Source organism: Bos javanicus, chromosome 17 (assembly GCF_032452875.1).
Source record: "Bos javanicus breed banteng chromosome 17, ARS-OSU_banteng_1.0, whole genome shotgun sequence".
In the NCBI taxonomy this organism is placed as follows: domain Eukaryota; kingdom Metazoa; phylum Chordata; class Mammalia; order Artiodactyla; family Bovidae; genus Bos; species Bos javanicus.
In genome coordinates, this window is record NC_083884.1 from 58,259,298 (window position 1) to 58,285,064 (window position 25,767).

Sequence of the window (25,767 nt, forward strand, 5' to 3'; positions counted from 1 at the left end):
CCAGCTCAGTCCATCGTGGAGGTTAGGGGGCAGTGTTTCCCAAGGGGAGCACCCACGAGCTCCCTGGTGAGCCAGCTAGGTCCCAGTCGTGCACCCCAGGCCCTGAACTTGCTCTGTGTCCAAGGCACCATTCCCACTGGGCTGGCTGAGGCCAAGACAGGCTGGTGGCTGGAATCCGAAGGCTCGGTCCCTGGAATGTCTGTGGGCCTGGGGTGAGCGGGGGCGACCACAGCTGAAGCTCAGCTGGTTTCTGGGAAGTACTGGATCTAGTTCATTCCTCCATAAATATTTATCACAGGCCTCCTCCAGGCTACAACCTGGGCTCAGAACTGGCATTGTGAGAGTGAACCTGGAATTCATTCACTCACTCACAAGTATTGATTGAGAGACCCCTAAACTTGGTGGTGACATTTCGTGGTAGAGTTCAAATCCATTCCTTTTAATCCATAAAAGGAATTATTCCTTCATTCACCCCACAATATTTATGGAGCAAGTGCTATGCACCACTATGCTAGGCTCGCCACTGCAGTTGCACCAGCGAGTCTGGGAAATGAGAAATCATCCTCTCTTCCAACTTTCCTTGCTGTCTGTACACAGCAAGCCTGGATCTGGAAGAAAGCCAGGTGCTTAAGAAACAGAAGAACCTTGAGGGCCCTTCTCTGGTCCTTTCGCAGCAAGGCATAAGGGCCCCATTTAGCCATGCAGCTGCCACTAGAATGTCCCCATTGTTTACCTGGAATTAGTAACTTTCATTGGAACCCAGTGGTCATGACAAGAACAGGGTGAGCTTTACACACACACGTGGTTTAACTTCCTTTTCCAAAGGAAATTGTGATCATTTTGATGATTAACTACCAGGTATGCCTGAGGCACTTGCTCAGGTAACTAATAAATACTAGAAGGTGCCACTTATTATTTTCCACAAGTCAGGCATATACAGGATTCATCTTTTTGAAGTTGTGCCCAGGTCAGCTGGCAGCCCTATTACTTCCTCATTTCATAGCTATACAAAAATGAGGCTGTGAGGGGGCTTCATGACCTGCCCCAGGCCTTTCTGGCTCCAGAACCCAAGCTTTTAACCTCTAGGCTAGAGTCCTTAGGGAGTTTCCGTCTAGATAGGGACATGAGCAGAACATCTACAAACAAAATTTGAGTGGGGTGACAAAAGGGAGGATGTGCCCCATTCAAGCGGGCGGTGGGGCAGCTGGAAAATGCAAAGAGCTCCCGAGTCTTTGCAGCCGCAGAACACTTTTGTCCAAAAGTAGAGCAGAGCAGAGATGGCCTGGGTGTGAATCTCGGGTGGGGGTCTGGCCCAGTGCAGCCCGGGCTCCCTCTCATCCCCTGCCCTTGGGGAGGAGGCCAAGGTCCCTCAGTGAAACCCTGGGGTGTGTGGGCAGCTGGCAAAGCGCTTTGGTGTGAAGTCAAAGCCAGCCAGGGTGGACATGGCAGGTGAGGTCACCTGGCAGGTGAAGGCGAGGTGGCCTGAAATGTTTGGAGAAAGGCAGGCATGGGGGCCGGGGAAAGATGAGGCAGTCATTCATTGATTCATTCATTGATTCACTCACTCAGCAAACACTCACTAAGCTCCTACTCCAGGCAGGGTACTGGTCAAGGCACAAGGATTAGAGGGGTGACGATGGTAAACCACGCTCCTTCCCTCTGCCAAGAACTGATCCTCAACACAGCCTTTGCACTGAGGGCAGAAGGAATGGCTCCTTCCTTCAGTAAGGGATACTGCCACCTGGCCTTGATCTTGGCACTGGGGTTATAATGATTAACAGGTGGAGGGAATGCTTTCTAGAAAGGGAGAGTGAGGGAAGCAGGAGAGGGCAGCCGAAGGGGCTTAACAAGCCTGGAGACACTCAGCTGACCCCATGGGGGCTCCAGAGTGTGAGTGGCACGGCGGAGTTGATCCCACCTTGAGGCAAGGGGGCGAGCCTTTAGGATCCCCATGTTGGCTAGTCACTGGTGCTGTTAGGGTGAGGGGTGTCATCTTTCCCCAACAAACCGGCTTGGCTACATAAGGCCGTTCTCCGGGAATAAAGATCAGCAGCTGGGGAGTGCGTACATTGCTGGACAAAGGACACTCGGGCAAGGCACCAAATTGGCCTCCTGTGCCGCCCCTGAGAATTTCCTAGTGGGGTGGAGGAGGCAGGCAGTGGACGGGTGAGGGAGGGTGCCCTGGCCCAGTGGAGAAGCACAGAGGGCTGGCGGATGCCAGAAGGGGGCCCCAGACCCAGTGTGGGAAGTCAGGGAAACGTGGCCTCAAGCAGCCTGGGGCCTGGATTCAAATCCTTGCACTGCCATTTGCCAGGTGACGGCCCCAGGCCAGGTCCTTCCCTCCCGGAGCCTCTGTTTGGTCGGCTCTCCGCTGTGGATGCTACCTGGGGCTCCCTCCTGGAACAGTGGGTAGGACTTGCATGTGATCCGAGTGGCCCCATTCCTGGGACACACGGTAAGTGCTGGGATGCTGCAGATGGTGGAGCTGGTGGATGGACGTGGGGTCAGGTTATAGAGTGCTGTGAGCCTACAGAGTCTAGTTCTTTCCCGCGAGTCCCAGAGAGACCTGGGAGCCCTGGGAGGTGAGCCAGAAACGGCTGCCAGGGTCAGGTCCCGAGTGTCATCGGTACTTTGGGTCCTTCAGGTGGAGGCAAAGAGGGGATGCGTGTGGACGGAGCAGAGTTGCCCCCAGGAGGAAACAGTGCCCTGAAACTGACCGAGAGGGGGAAGGCCCCCATGGTCTCACCACACCTTGCTCCCAAAACTCAGAGCCCGGGTCTGAGCAGACAATCTCTTCCCCTAGGCACCACACCTTTGTCCAACCATCCATCCATCCATCCATTCATTTATTCAACAGCTATTTCCAGAACGCTGGCTACGTGTGCCAGGCTCTGAGGATGTGTTTGTAAGACAGAAAGGATCCCTAATCTCATGGAACTCAGTTTGTGGTGGGGAGGGGGGTCATTAAACACCAAGGACAGGGGACAGAAAGAGGGACATGGCCAAGGGGTTGAGAAGATGGAAGCTTTGAGCGGTTTCTGGGCATGGTAGGAGTGGGGGCGGTGCGGGGCAGAGGCCTGGGTTCAGGGCGGTGAGGCGTGAGCTCAGCATGGGCAGAGGACAGAGGATCTACTCTGCTTTTGACCTTGGGTGGCCTCGGCCTGCAGCGACGTGAAGCCAGGTTTCAGTTCCCAGCCAGAGAGTGGCAGTGAGCGCTAAGTCCTCGTCACTAGACCAGTCGCCCATGACAAGGCCCTTGCTCTTCGGCTTTGCAGAAAAGAATTCCCACAAAGATGGAAAGTAGTGGAGCAAGTAAAATGTTTATTAGGAGGAAGAGTACCGTATGTGTAAATAGACACGTTGGTGGACTCAGAGGCGCACCCGCCGTGGTAGCTTGAATCACTTCTTTGGGGCATCTCTTCCTGGTTTCCTTTGGCCACTTGTCTTGCTTTGCCTGATTCCAAGGTCATATTTGGTTTAAGTCAGAATCCTCCCATGTGTGCACACACACCTCTCAGCCAAGATGGATTCTGGTGAAGAGGAAAGGGTAGGTTGACATCACTTACTGTGAGGTGACGCTCCCACCCTTTTGACCTCCAAGGAGCCTTTCTGGGCAAGCATAGTTGGGAAGGTCACCTTGACCTTGACAATGCGGAATACGTGGTCTCTTACCTGAGCAGGACTCAGCTCCTCCTCCTCTCCATCTTGGAGTGTCTGTCCACAGGGGACGAACTCCAGCTGCCCAGCCTGGGGCCCATCCATCTCCTGCCTCACTTTTCATCCAGAGCTCAGCTGGGAAAGGGAGGTGGTGTGCAGGCCAGGAGGGACTGTCTAACTGAGGATCACGTGAGTGCATGAGAATGTGCGTGCAGGGCTGTGGAGGGTGTGGATGTGTGCAAGAATGTGTTTAAAGGCAAATGTGTGTGATAAAGAGTGTGGAGGGTATGTGTATGAGCGTGTGTGAGTACATGTGGTGAGGAAGCCCCTGTGAGGGTGTGTGGGGGGGCAGTTGTGGTGGGGGGATGCACATGTGTATTGAATGGTGTGTGGGGGCTGTGTGGGGGTGTGTAATGAATGAGCTTGCCTGTGTGTGGTACATACACAGGCACACGTGAGGGTGTGTGAGAACCAGCAAGTGAAAGGGTGTGTGTGGGGGGGGTGGGAGTGTATCTGTGTGCATGGGTCTATACTTGCAAGTGTGTGTCTATGTATTTTCATCAAATTCTGGATTCTAAGAGCCAGAGAGAGTCTTGAATCCCCTTCAGTCCAACCCCCACCTGCCCACCCCAATAACAAGCCACTCGTGCGTGCACAGCACCCTACAGCTTGCACTTTTCCTATTCATTCATTATTCCCTGCCCCACCCCCAGCAGCCCTGGGAACATGGCTTCAACCCATTCGACAGATGTGGCAACTGAGGCCCCCAGGCCAAGAGGGAGGTGGAGGCAGTGCCTTCAGGTCCCAGGACTCTGTTTCTGGCCAGATTCCAGCTCTGACTGCTCCTCCCTGTATCTCTTCCAGCTCAAGCACTTACCCACGTAGCAAGATGCCTATTCAAAGCCCACACACATCCATTACACTATTTCTTTTCTCCTTTGATTCTATTACTTTCTTTTTTTATCCTCGTTCTCCTCTGGTTCCACTTCCCTTCCACTTCATTAGGGATGAATGAGTCTGTAACTTTGACACATTCCTCACCCACACCCACTCCTGCCAAATGTCTTTTTTAAAAAATCACTTTAGAATTAACAGGAAAAATTCTTATAAAAATGTTTAAATCAAAGTGGAGCTCATTATTCAAGAAAATTTAGGGGGAAAAAAATGGGTTTGCAAATGCTCACCAGGATTCCCCTGGAACAATGCATTATACAGAGACATTCGCTGCTTACAAGAAAAACAAACTATCTCAAATAAAGACCAAATATTTTGAAAGACTCAGACCCCAAAGCAGAGAAAACAAATTCAGTCTTAAGGAAGCCAGTTGTGCAATTGGCCAGCAATCCCTATGGATTCAGGAAACAAGCTGCCTTCTGCCCACTGGATCTTCGTATCAGCTAACGCCCCCAAAGGATCTTCCTACTTAACCTCGGGGCCCCCCGAGTACCCTCAGAAAGATAGAAGTGGTGACTCTCTTACATTCAGAGGAACAGAGGGTCAGTGCTGAGCTCCGGAACCCCAGTGGTGTGGTCTGAGCTTAGCAAGGCCCAGCCTTGGGCATCCCTGCTCTGGGCGGTCAATGCTCTGTCCCCACGAGGTTCCTCTTCTAGCAGGGCTGTGACCCGACCCTCTGGCCTCCCAATTGGGACCTCAGCAGCCAGCAAGACAGCCCCAGGGAGCCTGTGTGAGCTGGATGCAGCCAAGGGCGGGAGCTGGGAGGGAAATCTCTCAGGACAGTTCCAAGTTAGCATTGGGGAGGGGACAGACGGTCAAGGCAATGAAGGTCTCCCTCTCTGTCTCTCCCTCCTTCTCCCTCCCTCACTGGCTCTGTGAGCATCTCTCTGGCTCTGCCTCGTCACTGGTACTCTAGTGATAGTAATGGTAGCCTTTCACGTTGCTGTCACTGCCTTCTTCCTTGTCCCTTCCCTGGCCTTCTTCCCACCTGCTCTGTGAAGTGGGCAAGACTGGGATGATCCTTTGTCCTCCTTCATATACTGAGAGCCAAAGGCTCAGAGAGGTTAGGTAGCTTGTCCAAGGTCACACGGAGCTGGGCCATCCCCTCAAGACTGTGCTTTCCAGTCCAGAATGTTCTTCCCTGTGTCATCCTGGAGCCTCCCATGTCTCCTTCCCAGGTGTTTCTCCACTCTGGCTGGCACCTTTACCTCATTTTCTCCTGTATTCTCTTGACCAGGTTGTGAGACGCAAAGACCGCTATGTCAGGAGAGGATGTTTTTATACCATTGAGTGTCACTTCCATCAGTCCCATGAGCCAGCAACGATGCTGGTATTAGTCGTGGTTGCTACCCATCGGGTACTGATTGGTGTTTTAGGTGCTGGTTTGAGCCACTGGCACCCCCTATCCTTACCTGCCATGGATGGAAACTGGCAGAGACTAGCTGAAAACGATTAAATCGAACTATTTGGATGCAGTGAAGAGCCTGTCCATGGGGATTGACAGGATTGGAATTTACTTCTAAGTGAGCAACAGTTTTTGAGCAGTGGGTGTAGCCTGCAAGATGATAGCATATAATAAAAAAAAGAACGAAATGATTTCCGTTGCAGCAACATGGACGGACCTGGAGATCATCATACTAAGAGAAGTCAGACAGACAGAGAAAGACAAATATCCTTTATCACTTGTATGTGGAATCCAAAGAAACGATACAAGTGAACCTATTTGCCAAACAGAAACAGACTCACAGATATAGGGAACAAATTTTTGGTTACCAACAGGGAGAGGGGTTGGGGAGGGATAAACTAGGGTTTGGGATTAACAGATACACGCCACTGTCTGTAAAATAGTTGACCGTGTTTGGCAGAAACCAAGACAATGCTGTAAAGCAATTATCCTTCAATTAAAAATAAATTTAAAGAAACCAGCACAGCATTGTAAAGCAACCATACTCTGATAAAAAATTAATTAAAAAAAATAGTTAACCAACGAGGATCTACTATATGGCACAGAGACCAGTATCTTGTACTGACCTATAATGGGGAAGACACACACTTATATATCTGACCCACTCTGCTGTACACCAGAAACTAACGCATCGCTGTAAATCAACTATACTTCAATAGAGAATAAAGAAATGGAAAGGGAAAACTTTAAAACGATTCAAAAGATGGCATATAGGACCATGTCTTTCAAACATGGCACACTTTTCAAGGGCACATTCTCACAGACACTCTCCCTCAATGTTGTTGTAAAATATTTTGATTATGATGCTGCTTAATTGTGCACCCGCAGAACAGCAGGTACGAGTTCTTCATGCTTATCTTCCTACAAAACCAAAGCAAATCCACAAATTGAACACCATCCCAATTACAGAGCAAATCAGATGTGAGCTCAAAACGTGTAAGTGATGGCTTGAGTGAAGTTCTGTTTGCAACATAAGTATAATACATGATGCATGGACCAGAAGGCCCTCTGGGGTCCCCCAGGTTCCACCTGCCAGGCCCTGTGAGGACTTGATTTTCCCTCCCTCTCTCCTCACACTGCTTAGACCCCTCTGTCTGTATAACATGGTGTTCCAGCCTTTGGCCTTCTCCAGGCACGGGGAGGATCATTTCTGTATCGTGCCGGTGGCTTCTTCTCATTCCTGTGCAGTAATTAAAGCAGGACAGCTCAGCCCAGCTGCCATCATCACAGAACAGTCACTGGAATCATGTGGCAGCTCCTAGATATGAGACAGTCATCAGCAGATCCAGGAAAGGCTGATGGTCGTGTCCTACACATAAATGATAACACTTCTAAATGTTCAGAGTGTCTTATGAACCCCCGTGGGGACCCCAATACTTTGGCCAATAATTTGTCCAATACTTTGGCCACCTGATGCAAAGAGCCGACTCGTTGGGAAAGATTGAGGGCAGGAGGAGAAGGGGACATCAGAGGATGAGATGGTTGGATGTCATCATTGACTCAATGGACCTGAGTTTGAGCAAACTCCGGGAGACAGGTCAGGGAAGCCTGGCATGCTGCAGTTCATGGGGTCGCAGAGTTGGACATGACTGACTGAACAACAACAAGGGAACCCCAATTTCAGAAATGTTAGTTCAGGTACATCTAGTATTATGAAGAAATGTGCATTCTAGTTAGGGGGCCCAGTTAGGAGGTTATGGTTAAGATTTGATGCTGAGAGGGCTCCAAAGCTAAAATGGGACAGAAGGTCTGAGTGGTGGGCTGAAGGCAGATTAGGCAGAGTTTGGGCTTAACAGTAATGCCCAGAGAACTGGCATGGGGTTTCTGGAGCCTCCCAGAGCCATGAGGTGCCAGGAGAGAGGAATTAGCAGGAAGCCAGGCAAGGAAAGAGGCTCAGCTTTTCCCAGGCATGCTGGGATTCTGGGCTCGGCTTCCCTTGACTTGTCCCATCCTCAGCTTCTTGGTCGGTTAACTGAGACCTTCTACCGTACTTGGCAGTACAGACAAGCAAGTTGGGATAAGGTGATCATGGTGTGAATTCTAGCTCTATGACTCCCCAGCTATGGGACCTCAGACAAGCCCCTGAACATGTCTGCAGCCGTGTTTCCTTGGCTTTGAAAGGGAAATTGAATTAGAAACCTTCTTACAGTTATTGTCAAGGTCAAACAGAAAGGTCTGGAACCTTGTGAGCTCAGAAGTTGCAGCTTCTGCTGCTGCTGTTCCTGTGATCGTACCTCTATGTGACCAGCACATCCCTTCCATCAGCACCCTCTACCCTCCTCTCCATCAGCCTGAGTCCCAGCTCCCCTCAACAGGTGAATCCTCTTCCCCCCAGTTTATCAAACACCTTCACCCCTAGTTGCTCTCCTGTCTCTAAAGAAGCTTTTCAACCTATCTCATGCCACACACCCTTTGGCCCTCTCACAAAACCCACAGACCCCTTGGCAGAAGAGTGTTTTTCAATGCATAAAAAATAACACACAGGATTGTGAAGGAACCAATTTTGTTGAGTTGTAGTTACTAAAAATGTATTTTTATAAAAAACAAATAGAGAATACGTGTGTTTCTTTATGCATTAACTAAATGAGTAGCTGTGAGCCTAACACACTGTGAATTTGAAGAAGTGATGAGCATAAATATTTTGGGATATTTGTTAACAGCTAAAAGGTAATATGAAAATACCTACTATTTTCTATCAGTGATAAAGTCACAAGTCTGATAATACCGATGTGGCTTTTCCCCTGTATTTGTAAGGAAAGCAAATGCTAAATTTCAGCTCGAGGTTAATAACATAAAGATGTAATTATTTTTTCCCATACAAGTTCACAGCCCCTCTTAATTGTATCCAGAGACCCTTTGCTCCAAAGCCAGTGGTGTTAACTGCCTGCACCATGCACGTAGCTTTTGCCACTGACTCTTTTAAGCCAAGATTTCTCTCCATTTGAATGTTTAAAATCTCTTATCTAAGAACATTCACATGGTAAAAAATAAACAGGAGACAAAGCCTTTCACTGGGAAGTAGCTCCTTGTCCCACCCCTTCCTACCCTTAGTCAGCTTCCCAGGGGTTCCCGTTCTTACATCTTCTAGGAGTTTCTTCTGTGGTTATCTCCAAATCTCTCAAATCCACGCATATACTTGATGCTTATTGATTTCTGGACCTTAGACCTTATCTATCAACATGTCCTGCCCTGTCCTCCCAATGGAAGTCTATCACTATATTCAGTCCCACGTTGGTTACCTTGGCAACTTCAAGAAAAGCCTTCCACTTTCATTTCTTATTTCATCAGCCACAAGCAGGGTATTCTGACTCCATGACCATTTCAGATGAGACCTTGATGTTCTATCTTGTTTTCTTTTTCTTCTCCCTCTTTTTCTTGCCTGATCCATGCGGATCACTGATTCATTCTATACACAGGTCCTATCTACCTAATATGGTTATAAGCTTCTGGAAGACAGGGTCCTGATGTGGTTTCTCATGGATCCAGCAGTGCTTGGCACACAGTAGGTGGCAGTGAGTCTGTATCCTGTGCTCTGTGCCTTGGCTATAGTAGGTACCCCTAACCTGGCAACAGGCCCCCAAACACCACCATGGTCAGGGTAGGAAATGGAACATGACTACTGAATGAGCAAAAGACATCATTGCCTGTAATTAAGCTCTATAGAAATTCTCTCTTGGACTTGGGGGTCTGAATTTCCCATTAGAGCTTCAAGGAAGCTTCTTCAGGGAGAATATTAATGACTGAGAGATAATGAACCATTACCTCCCCTCCTGCCAGGATCACTGGATTTTCAGCCAGGCATAAAATGATTCTGGGAAAGGAGACGGCAAATTTCAGAAGAAAGAAGACTTTCTCGTATCATTCTGAGTTTGATGACTTGCTTCCCAAGTGCCATTCCTGTTCAAAAAGAGAGTCCATTTCCTGTGAGAGGGAAGTTTCTAAAGCCACTCCCTTCACTCAAGCCTCTTTATGACCATCCATGGCTTCTCAGTTTCTTGGGACAAAGTCCAAGCTCAACTCAAGGCCCTGGACTCTTGCCAACTCTCTCATTCCTCCCAGCTTCACTTCACATGGTCCATCCAGACAGGACAGAACTTTTCCCCCAGCTCAGCACATTTCCTCTTGCCCTCGCCTCTGCACCTGTGGCTCCTGCTGCCAGGACAGCCCATCTCCCCACAGAGCATCCCCTGCTGGTCCTTCCTGCCTCAGCGTAGACATTGCCTCTGGCAGGAACTCTTGCTGGACTCTCCTAGGTCTTATGTCCTCCCTTAGACTCTCATACACACTCCACCATATCCCACCCATATAGTGCCAAATTGAAAACACCTGTTTACTTGTTTGTCTGTCTCTCTTGAATGTAAATTCTTTGGAAGTGGGATCCATAGGTTATTCAGTGATAGGTCACAACAATGTCTAGCACAATGCCTGGAAGCTGGAAAGTGTTCAATATATACATTAATGATGGGTGTATAGGTTGATAGATGTACTAATAGGTGTATGCATGAATGGATGGATAGATGGATAAATGGGTAAATAAATGGACAGACAGATGAATGCTTAGATGGGTATTTGAATGGATGGATGGATGGATAGATTGATAGATGAATGTTTGAATGGATATTTGGATGCATGGATGGATGGATAACTGGAAGGATGGTATGGATATACAGGTGGGCGAAAACGTTTGCAGTTAGAAGAATGGAAGGTAGATGACTTTTTAATCCCTGCGGCAGACTACAGTCCATGAGGTCGCAAAAAATCAGACACAACCTAGCGACTAAATAACAACAACAAAAAGGAGAGTATAATAAGAAATATCAACAAGCTTCCTTCATCCTAAAATTCCATTGTTGATGGAGATATCAAAACATGTGCCATAAGATGGTTTAATTGGTCCTATTGAACATAGCCTTAAGGTTAAGTTCATGTCCCAACTTTCTCCAGCTCTCCCCAGTAACCTAGCAGGGATATATCAGTCAAAAATTGCTCTGAACCTTCCTGAAAACTGTACTTTTATGAAGTGCGTCTGGGGCTCTGAATGTTCGGTGTTAACCGTCAGTGGTGTAAGCAGGACTTTCTTTGAGTTGATTGTTCAGCTGCAAACATTTCCTGATGCTGTATTACGCTCCAGCAACTATGGTAGGGGCTAGGGACATGGAAATAAACAATCATTGCCTTCCTGGAGCTTAAAATGTGGGGAAAGTAGCGGATGTGAATGTGCACGCTGTGGATAACAACACAGTAACAACAGCAGTCACTGTTGCTAACATTTATTGAGTTCATGCTCAGAGGAAAATAGATGGAGATGGAGAGAGAAGAGAGGGTGGTCTTGATGGGAGAAAGTACAAGAAGAATAGAATACCCTGTCATGTGAGGCAGGTACTATTTAGCTTCATTGTATAAACATAGAAAGTGAGGCTCAGAGGGATGAGGTGAGTCACTCAATCACAGAGCTGATCAGTGGTAGAATCAGCATTCTCCCTGCCTCCACGGGCCGACTGATTGGAAAAGACTCTGATGCTGGGAAAGATTGAGGGCAGGAGGAGAAGGGGATGACAGATGATGAGATGGTTGGATGGCATCACCGACTCAATGGACATAAGTTTGAGCAAATTCTAGGACGTGGCAAAGGCCAGGGAAGCCTGCAGTCCATGGGGTCGCAAAGAGTCAGATATGACTGAGCGACTGACAAGCAACAGCCAGGACCCAGGCTTTTAACAACTGCCTGCCTGGGGTTTGTAGCCCACAGCAGAGCACGAGAGAAGGCCCACCAGGGGGCAAGCCAGGCACTGGGGGAGCGCTTGGAGAGGGAAGTGCACTCGTCCTTCCTGGAGGGGACGTGGAGTCTTCGTGGACCTGAGCATCATTGTCCTGTGGGCTCTGGTGCCTCCATGCCTGGTGAGGTCTATGGGGTCAAGCTTCTGAGGCTCTGACCAAGGGCACTTCCTGGCTGCGGTACCTCATTGGGTTTCCCCAAGGCACCACAGTACTAAGGACAGGACTCACCTTGGGATCAGAGTGTCCTGAGCTGAAATCCCTGGCCAGTGCCAGCCAGTCATGGGACAAGCAAGTGGCCAGGTCCAGGGTCTGGCTATCAGATTGAGCTCCCCAAGCCTCTGTTTCCTCATCTGGAAAATGGGAATGATGGTACATACTTTGCCCAATTGTTAGTATAGGGATAATGTATTTCAACTTGGCACCCAGGCTCAGTAAGCAATGGGTCCCTTTGGCCAGCCCTTGGGCACGAACAACCTATTCAGAGCATACTCAGAGATGATCCCTTTGTAGACAGAGAACTGCTTGGAAAATCTGACAACATCCAGAACCTCCCTCTGAAGAAAACTTCACATACACTCTGTACTGCGTATGTCGTCTCAGGAGGTCCATACACCACCCTGGGCCCAGGGCCAGACCTCCTGGGCTTAGGGCCAAGGAATAAGCCATGCAGGTGTCACATCAGCATTTTAGTGATCTCAGATTTTGGAAACCCAAGGAACCATAGATGCTATGCTATGCTATATGCTAAGTCACTTCAGTCGTGTCCGACTCTGTGTGATCCCATAGACGGTAGCCTACCAGGCTCCCCCGTCCCTGGGATTCTCCAGGCAAGAACACTGGAGTGGGTTGCCATTTCCTTCTCCAATGCATGAAAGTGAAAAGTGAAAGTGAAGTCACTCAGTCGTGTCCGACCTTCTCCGAACCATAGATGACTCGGTTTGAAAAATCTCTCTATGGACAAACAACAAAAAAAAATGCTCTAAAGCACCTATGAATTGATTTTTAAGAAAAAAGAAAAAACCACCACCACCACCATTGTTTGGACATTTCCCAAGTTCTGAGCATGGCATGAACCCTCTTACATGCATTCACATTGTTTTGTCCAGACAAAACAATCCCACGTATAATAAGCCCTGGTTTGCAGGTGAAGACACTGAGGCTCAGAGAGGTGAGGTTACTCGCCTAGGATCATTCAGTAAGCCGCAGAGCTAGGATTTGAACCTGAGTCCCTTTAACCTATGCTTCTGACGTGAGAGGATGTTATTACACACAGCCCACAGATAAATGCAGTAAGGTGGGGTCTTTGTTGGGCTAGAGCTCATGAGGGTGGATCAGCAGCAGAGCAGATACATCAGGACTCCCTGGTAAGATCCTGGAGGTGACTGCGATGCGCTCTGCTCCCTGCCTTGGGGCACACTGGGCGTGTGGCTGCGTGCTGAACCCGTCTCTCCCAAAGTCCCCTGAGATTTCCAGGGCAGGATGCCCCCAGGTGGCGGGATGTGGGCTGCTCGCCTCAGTGGCACAGAACAGCGGGACAGCCCCATTCATGGCAGCACATGGGCATTCTTTCCTTTCGTCGGATGCTCATTCTCATTCCTAGAACTCTGAGACTGTCTAATAATAGGAGCAACAGTGGGAGTCATAGGAAATTGGTCACCTAGAGGCTGTGTTTCCTGGCTGGGACACAGTAGCGGGTTCTGCTCCACCATGACTCTGATAGGCAGGGAAGTACCAGGCTGCTGCTGGCTCAGTGGCGATGTCTCCCCATGCATAGGGCCACAGGAGCCGCTCATGTAGGTGACTTCAGTCCCTGGGCCCCTCCTGGGGGCTTGGCCACTATCCACAGGGTGTTTGTCCAACCGACCAGCTCATGCCAACTAGAGCCCTCGACAGCCTTTGTCTCCCTCTGTCATCTCCACCCACAGAATGTGGGAGATGTCACCAAAGCAGAAAGGAGGGAAGAGGCAGCCTGGAAAGGTTCCAAGTCCACCCCTTGCTCAGGCCCAGAGTGCTGGGGGACACTGGGCGTATGTGATTGACATCGCTGGGCGCCCGCTTCTGAAATGCGAGGGGACTGTGGCAATCCACTCTGCAGCTGGACTGCAGGGCATTCACCACTCTGGATATGAGATGTGTTCATTTGCGAGGGCCACCGTAACAAATTCCCACACGCTGGGTGGCTTTGGTGATAGAAGTGTATCATCTCACAGTCCTGGAGACTGCAAGTCCAAGACCAAGGTTGGGGGACACCTTCTGAGGGGTGCAGATGAGAACATGTCATGTGCCTCGCTTAGCTCGGGCTGCATCAGGGTTCCCCAACCTGTCAGTGACATGGCCCAGTCTGCATACCATCTTCCCTCTGTGCCTTCACGTGGAGTTCTTCTTATAGAACAGTAGTCATACTGAATTCCCACTCCCCTCAAGTAGGATCTCATCTAACTATTTAATACATCTGCGATGACTTGTTTCCAAATAAAGTCACATTCTGTGGTGCTGGGGGTTAGGATATCAGTATATGAATTGGAAGTGGCAGGGTTAGGGGAGCCTAATTCAACCTTAATGAGAGGGAACTTCATAGCAACTCAGGACCATGTTAGGATGGCTTGGAATCTGTGATCCCTTTGATAATTGAGTGGCCCAGAAGTAAAGAATCCACCTGCCAACGCAGGAGACTCGGGTTCCATCCCTGGGTTGGGAAGATCCCCTGGAGAAGGAAAGGGCAGCCCACTCCAGTATTCTTGCCTGGAGAATCCCATGGGCACAGGAGCCTGGTGGGCTACCGTCCATAGGGTCACTAACAGTCAGATACAACAGAGACAACTGGCCACACAAGCTCACAAGAACAAGTGTCTGTACGCTGGGCTCCCAGCCTCTCGTGACAATTTCTGGGTGACTGACCGAGGTTGACCCCAAAGGGATGTCATGAAGTTTGAGCAGGACTTTGCAGTGTGGTTTTCCTGCATGAGGAAGAAGACAAGAGATGGAACCGCTCCCAACTAGAGTCAGGTCAGGTGGTGTTCCCGGGTGGCAGGTGGCATCCCCATGGCCAGTCTTAAAGGGACACACTGGAAAGCTACAAGGGCAGAACCCCCTGGAGCTTTGAGAGAGCCGTGCCTGGGCTGGAGTCTTCCATGGGGCCCATCCTCTCTCTGAACCCATGGTCACTGTCAGCTCTATCCCAGTGCCTGGCATGGTGGTGGGGGTGGGGAATGGATAATTAACGTGGGACAGGAAAGACTAAAGAGAAGTAAAGACAGACAGACAAGGGACACTTCCCCAGGGGCTTTACCTGCCAAAAATAGCCAGTAGCACCACCACCCCCAATTCAGTGCCAAGGAACGAAGAGGCTTTTGGCTCAGAGCCAAAGGGGGCTCTGGGCAGTGGTCCATTAACTGGCCAGTCTCCTCCCATCCCAACTGCTGACCCCAGAAGTGTGCATACCTTGGGGGTGCCCCCCAGGTGGGAGGGCATGCATCCCACGCCCCAGCCCAAGCCCTGATCTCAGCAGGACCCACAGGGGTTGGACTAGGCCTCCCTCACCTGCTTCTGGACCAGGAGCAGTTCTACATGAGAAATCAAATCATTCCAAGGTCCCAGCCACAGTGCTACAGGAGCCTGCTGTCCAGCGGTGGTACTAAATTCTTTAGGAAACAGCAAGTCTCTTGGTGCTGTTTTCCCAAAAGTATTTGCTCACTTTGTGTCTCTGTGTCACATTTTGGTAATTCTTGCAATATTTCATTCTGTTCCGATTATCTGTTTGTTACGATGGTCTGTGATCAGTGATTTTTGTCACTGTGGTTCACTGAAGGCCCCTGGCCTTGGAGGAATTTGCTGTGTGACCTTGAGCAACGTGCTTAAGCTCTCTGAACCTTGGTTTCCCCAGTCATAAAGTACAGATAATTCCCCACCGCCCAGGAATAACAACAGCTTCTAATCATTTGGCTATGTGAGAATTCAGTGAGAAAGTGCTTATAATGAATGGTGCCCAACAGAGTAAAGACCCAACACAGAGTAGCTGCAATTATTGCATTTATCAATTGTTAATTCTCTAATGACCCAGCACCTTGTTGTTCTTCAGTCGCTTAGTCACATCCGACTCTTTGTGACTCCATGGGCTACGGCACACCAGCCTTCCCTGTCTTCACTATTTCCTGGAATTTGCTCAAACTCATGTCCATTAAGTCAGTGATGCCATCCAACCATCTCATCCTCCGTCACCCCCTTCTCCTCCTGCCTTCAGTCTTTCCCAGCATCAGTTCAGTTCAATAGCTCAGTCGTGTCTGACTCTTTGTGGCCCCATGAACTGCAGCATGCCACGCCTCCCTGTCCATCACCAACTCCCGGAGTCCACCCAAATCCATGTCCATTGAGTCGGTGATGCCATCCAACCATCTTATCCTCTGTTGTCCCCTTCTCCTCCTGCCCTCAATCTTTCCCAGCATCAAGGTCTTTTCCAGTGAGTCAGCTCTTTGCATCAGGTGGCCAAAGTTTTGGAGTTTCAGCTTCAGCATCAGTCCTTCCAATGAATATTCAGGACTGATCTCCTTTAGGATGGACTGGTTGGATCTCCTTGCAGTCTAAGGGACTCTCAAGAGCCTTCTCGAATACCACAGTTCAAAAGCATCAATTCTTCTGTGCTCAGCTTTCTTTATAGTCCAACTCTCACATCCATACATGACTACTGGAAAAACCATAGCTTTGACTAGATGGACCTTTGTTGACAAAGTAATGTCTTTGCTTTTTAATATGCTGTGTATGTTGGTCATAACTTTCCTTCCAAGGAGTAAGCATCTTTTAATTTCACGGCTACAATCACCATCTGCAGTGATTTTGGAGCCCCCAAAAATAAAGTCAGCCACTGTTTCCACTGTTTCCCCATATATTTGCCATGAAGTGATGGGGCCAGATGCCATGATCTTAGTTTTCTGAATGTTGAGCGTTAAGCCAACTTTTTCACTCTCCTCTTTCATTTTCATCAAGAGGCTCTTTAGTTCTTCTTCACTTTCTGCCATAAGGGTGGTGTCATCTGCATATCTGAGGTTATTTATATTTCTCCCAGCAATCTTGATTCCAGCTTGTGCTTCCTCCAGCCCAGTGTTTCTCATGATGTACTCTACATAGAAGTTAAATAAGCAGGGTGACAATATACAGCCTTGACATACTCCTTTTCCTGTTTGGAGCCAGTCTGTTGCTCCATATCCAGTTTTAACTGTTGCTTCCTGACCTGCATACAGGTTTCTCAAGAGGCAGGTCAGGTGGTCTGGTATTCCCATCTCCTTCAGAATTTTCCACAGTTTATTATGATCCACACAGTCAAAGGCTTTGGCATAGTCAATAAAGCAGAAATAGATGTTTTTCTGGAACTCTCTTGCTTTTTCGATGATTCAGCTGCTGTTGGTGCTGCTAAGTCGCTTCAGTCATGTCGGACTCTGTGCAACCCCATAGACAGCAGCCCACCAGGCTCCCCTGTCCCTGAGATTCTCCAGGCAAGAACAGTGGAGTGGGTTGCCATTTCCTTCTCCAATGCATGAAAGTGAAAAGTGAAAGTGAAGTCGCTCAGTCGTGTCCGACTCTTTGCAACCCCATGGACTGCAGCCCACCAGGCTCCTCTGTCCATGGGATTTCCAGGCTAGAGTACTGGAGTGGGTTGCCATTGCCTTCTCTGTAATGATTCAGTGGATGTTGGCAATTTGATCTCTGGTTCCTCTGCCTTTGCTAAAACCAGCTTGAACATCTGGAAGTTCACGGTTCACGGGTCTTTTTCAGTGAGTCTGTTCTTTGCATCAGTCCTTCCAATGAATATTCAGGGTTGATTTCCTTTAGGATGGACTGGTTTGATCTCCTTGCCATCCAAGGGACCCTTGAGAGTCTTTTCCAGCACTACAATTCAAAAGCATCAATTCTTCAGCGTTCAAGCCTTCTTTATGGTCCAACTCTTCATCTGACCCAGCACTTACCTCATGCCAAGTTCTGGGGGCTGAGTGAGCAAGACACTGTCCGTATCCTCCAGGGTGTCACAAACAAGTTGGGGAGGCAGACGTATGCATAAGAGAAGGCAGCCGTGCCTGGTGTCTCTTGCAGGCATGGGCCAGGGCCAGGGCCAGGGGGATTTGGGGGAAGAGGAAGAAGCTGTGGTATAGATGGGTAGTGAGAACAGTCCTTGGGATCCCCAGTCACAGCTGCCAGCCCCAGAACACAGAACAGAGTAACCTGATCAGGGCTAGAAATCTCTCCTTGGTATGAAGAGACCAAGGGAGGGTGTGTGTGTGGGTGTGTGTGGCAGGGGAGGTTGCCTAAACAGCCCAGATCACAAGGCTCGAGGTTTGTGACAGCCACAGAGTCACGGGATCCATGCAGGAGGCGCCACCTGAGATGGGAATGGCATCTCTGGCCTCGCCTGGCCCTGGCCATCGGGGAAAGGGCAGGAGTGAAAATAGCCCAGGACCGTCAGGAGCTGCAGGCTAGGGAGGACTTCAGGAGGGCACCTGCCCTGCCTCCGACCTTGTCACCTCTAGAGAAACCCCAGCCAGACACATTGCTTAAATAGTAAAAAAAACTGAAAACAGCCTGAATAACAGGTGGGAGGAAAGTATGTTGAGTGTAATGCAGTCTCTTTGAGAATACAGCCATGTATTTTATTATTTTTAAAATTTTTATCAGAGTCTAGTTGCTTTACAATGTTGTGCTCGTTTCTCCTCTGCAGCAAAGTGAATCAGCCGTCTGTATACACATATCCCCTCTTTTTTGGATCTCCCTCCCATTTAGGTCACCACAGAGCACAGATCCCTCTGTTGGATAGTAGGCTATCATTTGTTATCTATTGTTTTTAATGGTTATTTATTCATATTACTTATTTTGGCTGTGCTGGGTCTTCGTTGCAGCACGAAGCCTTCTCTAGTTGCAGGGCGTGGGCTCTCGAGTTGTGGCACTCGGGCTTAGTTGCCCCTCAGTATGTGGGATCTTAGTTCGCCGACCAGGAATCAAACCTGCATTGGATTCTTTACCACTGGACCACCAGGGAAGTCCCTAGTTATCTGTTCCACACATAGTATCAATAGTGTGTGTGTGGTCAATCCCAATGTCCCAGTTCATCCCGTCCACACCCTTTTCCCCTCAGCATCCATACGTTTGTTCTCTATGATGAATACAGCCAGGGTAAAGAACTAGTCTAGAAAAGCGTTCACATGACAAGACCTCAAACACATCCGCAGAGTGGGAAAAATTTATGGACTAAGGTGATAATATCCCCATATATTTAAATATGTGTATATAAAAAATTACGCTGTATATTCACTTTATCGATATACATACTTGTTTCCATCAGTATAAAGCAAATTTGGAAAGACACGGGAAACTCACAGCATAGAGTTCCTCTGGGAACAAGAATGTTCAGGATATGTGATACCTAGAGTGGGTCACTTTCTTAGAAAGATACTGTTTCTTTAATAATTTATTCATTTGTTTGGGGCTCTGCTGGGTCTTTGTTGCTGCATGGAGTTTTCTCCAGTGGCAGTCCGTGGGCTTCTCGTTGCGGTGCCTTCTCTTGCTGCTGAGCATGGCCTCTGGGGCGTGGTCTTCCAGTGGCTTCCTAGTTGTGGCTCCCAGGCCCTAGAGCACAGGCTCAGTATTTGTGGCACCCTGGCTTATCTGTTCCGTGGTGTATGAGATCTTCCCAAACCAGGGATGGAACCCATGTCTCCTGCATTGACAAGCAGCTTCTTTACCACTGAGCCACCAGGGAAGCCCCAAGAGTGGGTCATCTTTCTAACACTACCCACCTCTACAGGGCAAAATATTTTCTGTAATAGCAAGCATTATTTTCAGGGCTTGTTCTTGGGTTTTTAAACCAAAAATGTTTAAAGAAATACATTTCAATGTATTCAAATTCAGTAAAATAGGTCATGAATAAACTAAACATTTGTGTTTGACAAAAAAACCCAGAAATTTTACATCTAACAATTTGTACTCCATTTCACTGTTTTACATTTTAAACGCAGATTAATTTCAAACACTGCTGCACGCAGTGGCAAAGAATAGCAAAACTGCCTATAATCACTGTTTAGTTTGAATCTATGGTTTAAACATAGGAATATATATTCTCTTAGAAGCTGGAGACACAAATTAAGCCCAAAGTGGCTTTGAACAATTCCGAGCTGTTGGGAATGTTTGAACTTTCAAAACAATTATGTGTAGCTGAGTTTGCCTGTGTCAGGGGCCAGTGTATAATTGAGGGGTTCTCTGATTTAGCTTCCATAGGATACTATGATCATTAAAGCATGAGTAACAAAAATGGGCTAATTTGAAGCTTATTATTAAACCTTAACAGCAATGCAGCAATGGTTTAGAACCTAAAACACTTTCTTGTGGAGGAGTATTTGATCACCAACTAGAATCAGTGAATACATAGTTCCTGGTGATAATAAAAAGCAGACCAACTTAGCTTTACTGTAAACTTTTCTACAGACAGCTCAGTTCATTATTTTATGCTTACAGGGTGGTCCACCCCCTCAGCCCAACACTTGGTATCCCATTGCTAGGGAAGGCTGGTAGGGACCAGGGTCAGAGCTGGGGGTGTCAAAGGAGACTTCAACTCTACCCATAATATTCCGATTTTTCGAGCATGGACTCTGAAGTCAGATTGCTGGGTTTGAATCCTGACCCCAAGATTGTATGACCCTGGGCAAATTACTTTATGTCTCTGGTCTTGTTTTCCTCATCTGGAATAGGGAGCCAGTAATACCTATTTCACAGAGGAGCAGTGAGAATGTCATAAAATTCATAGAATTACCATCTGGCCTATGGCACATGCTCAGTAAATGTTAGCCATGTTTCTAGAGGACAATGTGTTCATACAGTAATAATGTAAGTTTTAAAGTATATGCCTAAATATATTCTTATCATACGACCCAGCAATCATACTCTTGATACTTACTCAAATGAGTGAAATCTTAGGTCCAAACAAAAGCCTACAGACAGATTTTATAGCAGCTATATTCATCATTGCCAAAATTTGGAAGCAACTAAAATGTCTTTCAGTAGGTGAGTAAACAAACTGAGGTACATCCAATGGAATATTATTCAGCACTAAGCAGCAATGAGCTCTCAGGCCATGGAAAGATCAGGAGGAAACTGAAATGCATGTTACTAGGTGATAGAAGCCAATCTGAAAAGGCTACATACTGTCTGATTACAATTATATGACATTCAGGAAAAGATTTAAAATTCAGAGACAGTAAACAGATCAGTGGCTTCCAGAGATTAGGGAGGAGGGTGGGATGATTAGGTGGAGCACCGAGGGTGTTTAGGGCTGTGGAACTACTCTGTGATACTGTAATGATGGATGCATGTCATTATGTTGCTCTTCAGTCTGTCAGTCCTGTCTGACTCTCTGCAGCCCAGCAGATTTCCCTGTCCTTCACTATCACCCTGAGTTTGCTCAAACTCATGTCCATTGAGTCTGTGATGCCATCCAACCATCTCATCCTCTGTCACCCCCTTCTCCTGCCCTCTATCTTTCCCAGCATCAGGGTCTTTTCCAATGAGTTGGTTTTTTGCGTCAGGCGACGTCAGCTTCAGCATCCGTCCTTCTGGTGAGTATTCAGGGTTGATTTCCTTTAGGAATGACTGGTTTGATCTCCTTGCTGTCCAAGGAACTCTTAAGAGTCTTCTCTAGCATCCCAATTCAAAAGCATCAGTTCTTCAGTGCTCAGCCTTCTTTATGGTCCAACTCTTACATCCTCGTTATACATTTGTCCAAACCCATTGAATGTCAAACCATGGACTCTGGGTGGTAATGACGTGTCTGTGCCGGCTCATCAGTTTGACAAATATCCCACTCTGAAGAGGGAGGTCAGTGGTGGAAGAGGCTGTGTGTTGGGGGAGGAGGGGTTGGCAGGAGGCATATGGGAACGCTGTACTTCCCATTCAGAGTAAATGTAAAATAAAACCTTAAAGCGTGTGTCTAGAAGAAAGGCCAGAATGCCAAAATGTTAATTAAGATTAATGCTGGGTGGTCAGATTATGCAGGGTAGTTATTGTATTTTATTCTTTGTATTTTTAAAAATTTATGACCTGCCCCACCTTGAGACTGGGAGGCTGGGAGAGGGTCTCTCTGAGGCCTCAGTGGCTGAAATAGCGTCAGCCCTCAGTGCACCCTTCTGCTTTGGGTCTGAAGCTTCCAGCCGTGCTCAGGACAGCTCTGACCTGGCCTATGGAACTCTTCAGTGTGACCCAGGAGGCAGCTTTTCTCTTTGAGTAGACTTTCTTTGGGGTTGGACAACACAGGGAGAAGACCACCTGCTGAGAGGCTAGAGGGGTCTCAGGGCACATTGGCAGAGGGACGGGGAGAAGCCTCGAGGTTGGGAAGTCTCAGGATGGAGAAATAGGGATGGAGACCGGGCAGGAGCCTGCCTGGAGTGCTGACCTGGGTGCCTATCCATCTGCCTTTCCCTGCCTTTGTCCATCCATCCATCCATGCATTCATCCACCCATCTACTCACCTTTCTATCTGCCTGACTGCCAGTTCCTCCTCTCAAGCATCCACTTCATTCATTCATTTATTCCACAAGTATTTATTGAGTACTTACTATGTGCCTAGTACTATGCTAGGCCTGGGACATTGGAACAGACACAGTCCCCGCCCTCCCAAGGCTGACATTCTAGTAGGGGACACAGCAATAACAAGTAAACAAACAGCCAAATATATAATTGCTAGCTGGGCCAAGACTCTGGGGAAGATAACCAGGCTGCTGCCTGTCTGTCCATCTGGCTGGCCGTCCATCTGCCAGTACTCCAGCCTGTCCTTACGCTTCTCCTTCAGTCCTGCTAACAGCCTGGGCCAGAGGTCCTGCTTTAGCAGAAGCTTCTTTCCAGAACTTTCCTTCACCCTTGCCTCAACTGGTACAACCTGTTAAAGGGTAGAGATTTCTAGTATCTTTCTGTGGATACCCCATGCAGGACCTGGAATCCTGTTCTGACAGCAGACGAGACGGTGGGTTCCGCCTGGGGTGAGTGAACTGTCTCGGCCCCCCCACACCCCCCACCCCAGCTGCAGCCCCAAAGCCTCCCACGCAGCCACAACATCACAGGCATAGCTGGGCCTGGGAGACAGGGCCCTGGGGACGCACCTGGGCTGATTCTCACAGCCCAGAACCCTGGGGGCAGGGCTCACAGAGGCCCTGGGTCAGACTTGGTCAGCATCAGGCTGCCAGGAGCCTGTGGACAGCCAGGCCAGAGGTGTCCTCAGGACCTGCCGGCTCTGAAGAGAGGAGGAGACAGAAGCGGAGGCAGAGAGGAGGAGACTTGAAGGGTCTCAGCGTCCTCAACAGGTACAAGGCCCAGGCAGGGAGGAGCCCAGCCAGTCGGCCTGGTATGGGAGGCCTTCTGCCAAGACTCCACACGGCCCCCAGGGAGGCCCTGCCTGGGTACCAGCCACCCTTACAATCCCGGGCAGCGTCCGGATTTGGTGAAGGAAATGGCCCATTGTGGCTGGAGGGGCCAGGGCAGGCTTGAATGGGCAGGAAAGAATGAGAAAGGCGTTCCTAGCAGTGGCCACAGCAGGAACAGGGCGTTTGACAAGGATCCAGAGCACCCTCATTTCCTGAGGCTTCTGGTATATGGAGAAAGGAGGAAATTTCAAAGCAGAGTTTAAAAATTCTCCACTATATGTTTAATGATTGCAGTGAACCAATACAACTATATTTAACAACCACCAAACACACTGGCCAGAAGAAAATGACAGGATTTTTTAAAAATATGAATTTATAGTGTTCTATGAGCAGAAGTTAAAAGTTATTTGATGAATGTCATCTACTTGAGATCCTATGGCTGTGTCTTGGTGACTGTATGAATGAGCACTCTTGGAGACCACGTTAGGTGACTGAGTTTGGGGCTCTTACTCGCTGAAGAATAAAACCTGTGGTGGGTCATTAGGGAGACATGTGGGATTCTGGTGGGGTGCCCAGGAGATGTGGTTGGATGAGGCAGGGCACTGTGGGAGGATGGAGGAAGCATCTCACCGAGCCTGGGGCAACTAGGGGAACTTCCTGGAGGAGGTGGCTCTAACCTGGGACCTGAACGATGATTAAGCATGAACCCGGTGAGGAAGGGTGGAAAGGAGGTACCAGGAGGAAAGAACAGCAGAAACTGATCAGATGAGGCTAGAGCCCTTGGTATGAGAACTGAGGATGGAGAGGTGGGCAGGCAGGTACAGACAAGGAAGCCCTCTCTAGCATATTCAGAAATTGGAACTTTAATTCCTACAGTCAGTTCAGCCAAACTTTATTTGTGAATATTGTCAATGTGGTTTTTAAAACTTGCATACATCTATGTTCCTTGTAGACAAACGGAAAAGTATGGGAAAGCAAAATGATCAGGACTGTTTGTCATTAGGAGTGTGAAACGACACAGGTGTTGGGATGGGGTGGCTCTTTCCCTCCCTCCAAAATAATAGCATTAAAAATCATGGCTGCCGTTAATTGAGAGCATCAGAACTAAATATATAGCAGATAATGTATATATGACTATTTAGTATTTAATATAGTATATGTTATTATATATATTTATATATATATATATATTTAAGTTGTCTATTGCTGCATAAAGTCACTGCAAACTTAGTGGCTTATAAGAACACACAGATGTGATCTCTGTTTCTGTGGGTCAGTAATCCCAGCATAGCTTAGCTGGGTCCTCTGCTTCAGTGTCTCCTGAGCCTGAAATCAGGCTGTTAGCCTGGGTTTGGGTCTCATCCGAAGGTTCACCTGGGGAAGGACAGGTTTCCAGGCTCCTGTGTTTGTTGAAAATAGTGAGTTTCTTGAGGGTTGGTGGACTGCGTGCCTGTGGGATTCTCCAGCATGGCTATTGACTTCATCAAAGTGTGTAAGCTGAAAAGGCAATAGAATCTGCTCTCCGGTTGGAAGTCACACTCTTCTTCTTTTTTTTTTTTTAAAATTTAAATATAGTTGTTTTACCATGTTGTGTTAGTTTCTACTGTAAAGCAAGGTGAATCAGCTATGCGTACACATATGTCCCCTATTTTTTGAGTTTCTTTCCCATTTAGGTCACCATGGTCACTGACTGGGCTTTCCTGCTAGCTCAGCTGGTAAAGAATCTGCCTGCAATGCAGGAGACCCCAGTTTGATTCCTGGGTCAGGAAGATCCCCTGGAGTAAGGAATAGGCTACCCACTCCAGTATTCATGGGCTTCCGTGGTGGCTCAGATGGTAAAGAATCTGCCCGCAATGCAGGAGTGCCCAGATTGACCCCTGGGTTGGGAAGATCCCCTGGAGTAGGGCATGGCAACCTTCTCCAGTATTCTTGCCTGGAGAATTCCATGGACAGAGGAGCCTAGTAGGGTACAGTCCATGGGGTTGCAAAGAGTTGGACATGACTGAGCGACTAAGCACAGCCCAGCACAGCGCAGAGCACTGAGTAAGGTTCCCTGAGCTGTACAGTAGGCTCTCATTAGTTACCTGGGAGTCACACTCCTGCGTAAACAAATTGCTGGACTGACATCTCATCACCTTTTCTGTATTCTGTTAGTTGAAAGCACATCACAGGTCCTGCCCACCACTCAAGGGTCATGGGTTACACAAGGGGGTGGACGCCTGGTGGGAACCATCAAAGGCCATCCTAGAGTCTGTCCACCATAGGCTTCCACCATAGGCTCGAGAGGTCTCTATCCATACCCCCACTTTATAAAAGAGGAAACTGAGGCTCCGCGAAGTAGGAGAGAAAGCTGCCAGGCTGACTTCCCATGTACATCTAAATCTTATTCTTTATCAGCAGGCTCTGAAATTGTGTTTAATGTCCGACAGTCCAGTGCCTACAATACACAAAGGACAGCACTAGGCACTAGGATACAGAAATAATTAGACCAAGGTGCCTGTGTTCAAGCAGCCTCTAGCGTGTTGT

General features: G+C 48.3%; 1 protein-coding gene across 1 annotated transcript in view; it reads left to right on the top strand.

Annotated features, from left to right (window-relative positions):
• The first annotated feature begins 215 nt into the window (after positions 1-215).
• NOS1 (nitric oxide synthase 1) overlaps positions 216-25,767 on the top strand; it is a 207,137-nt gene continuing 181,585 nt past the window's right edge. The window contains exon 1 of the mRNA XM_061384897.1: positions 216-2,455. The gene's annotated coding sequence lies outside the window, so the exon portion shown is untranslated. The remainder of the gene's footprint in view (positions 2,456-25,767) is intronic.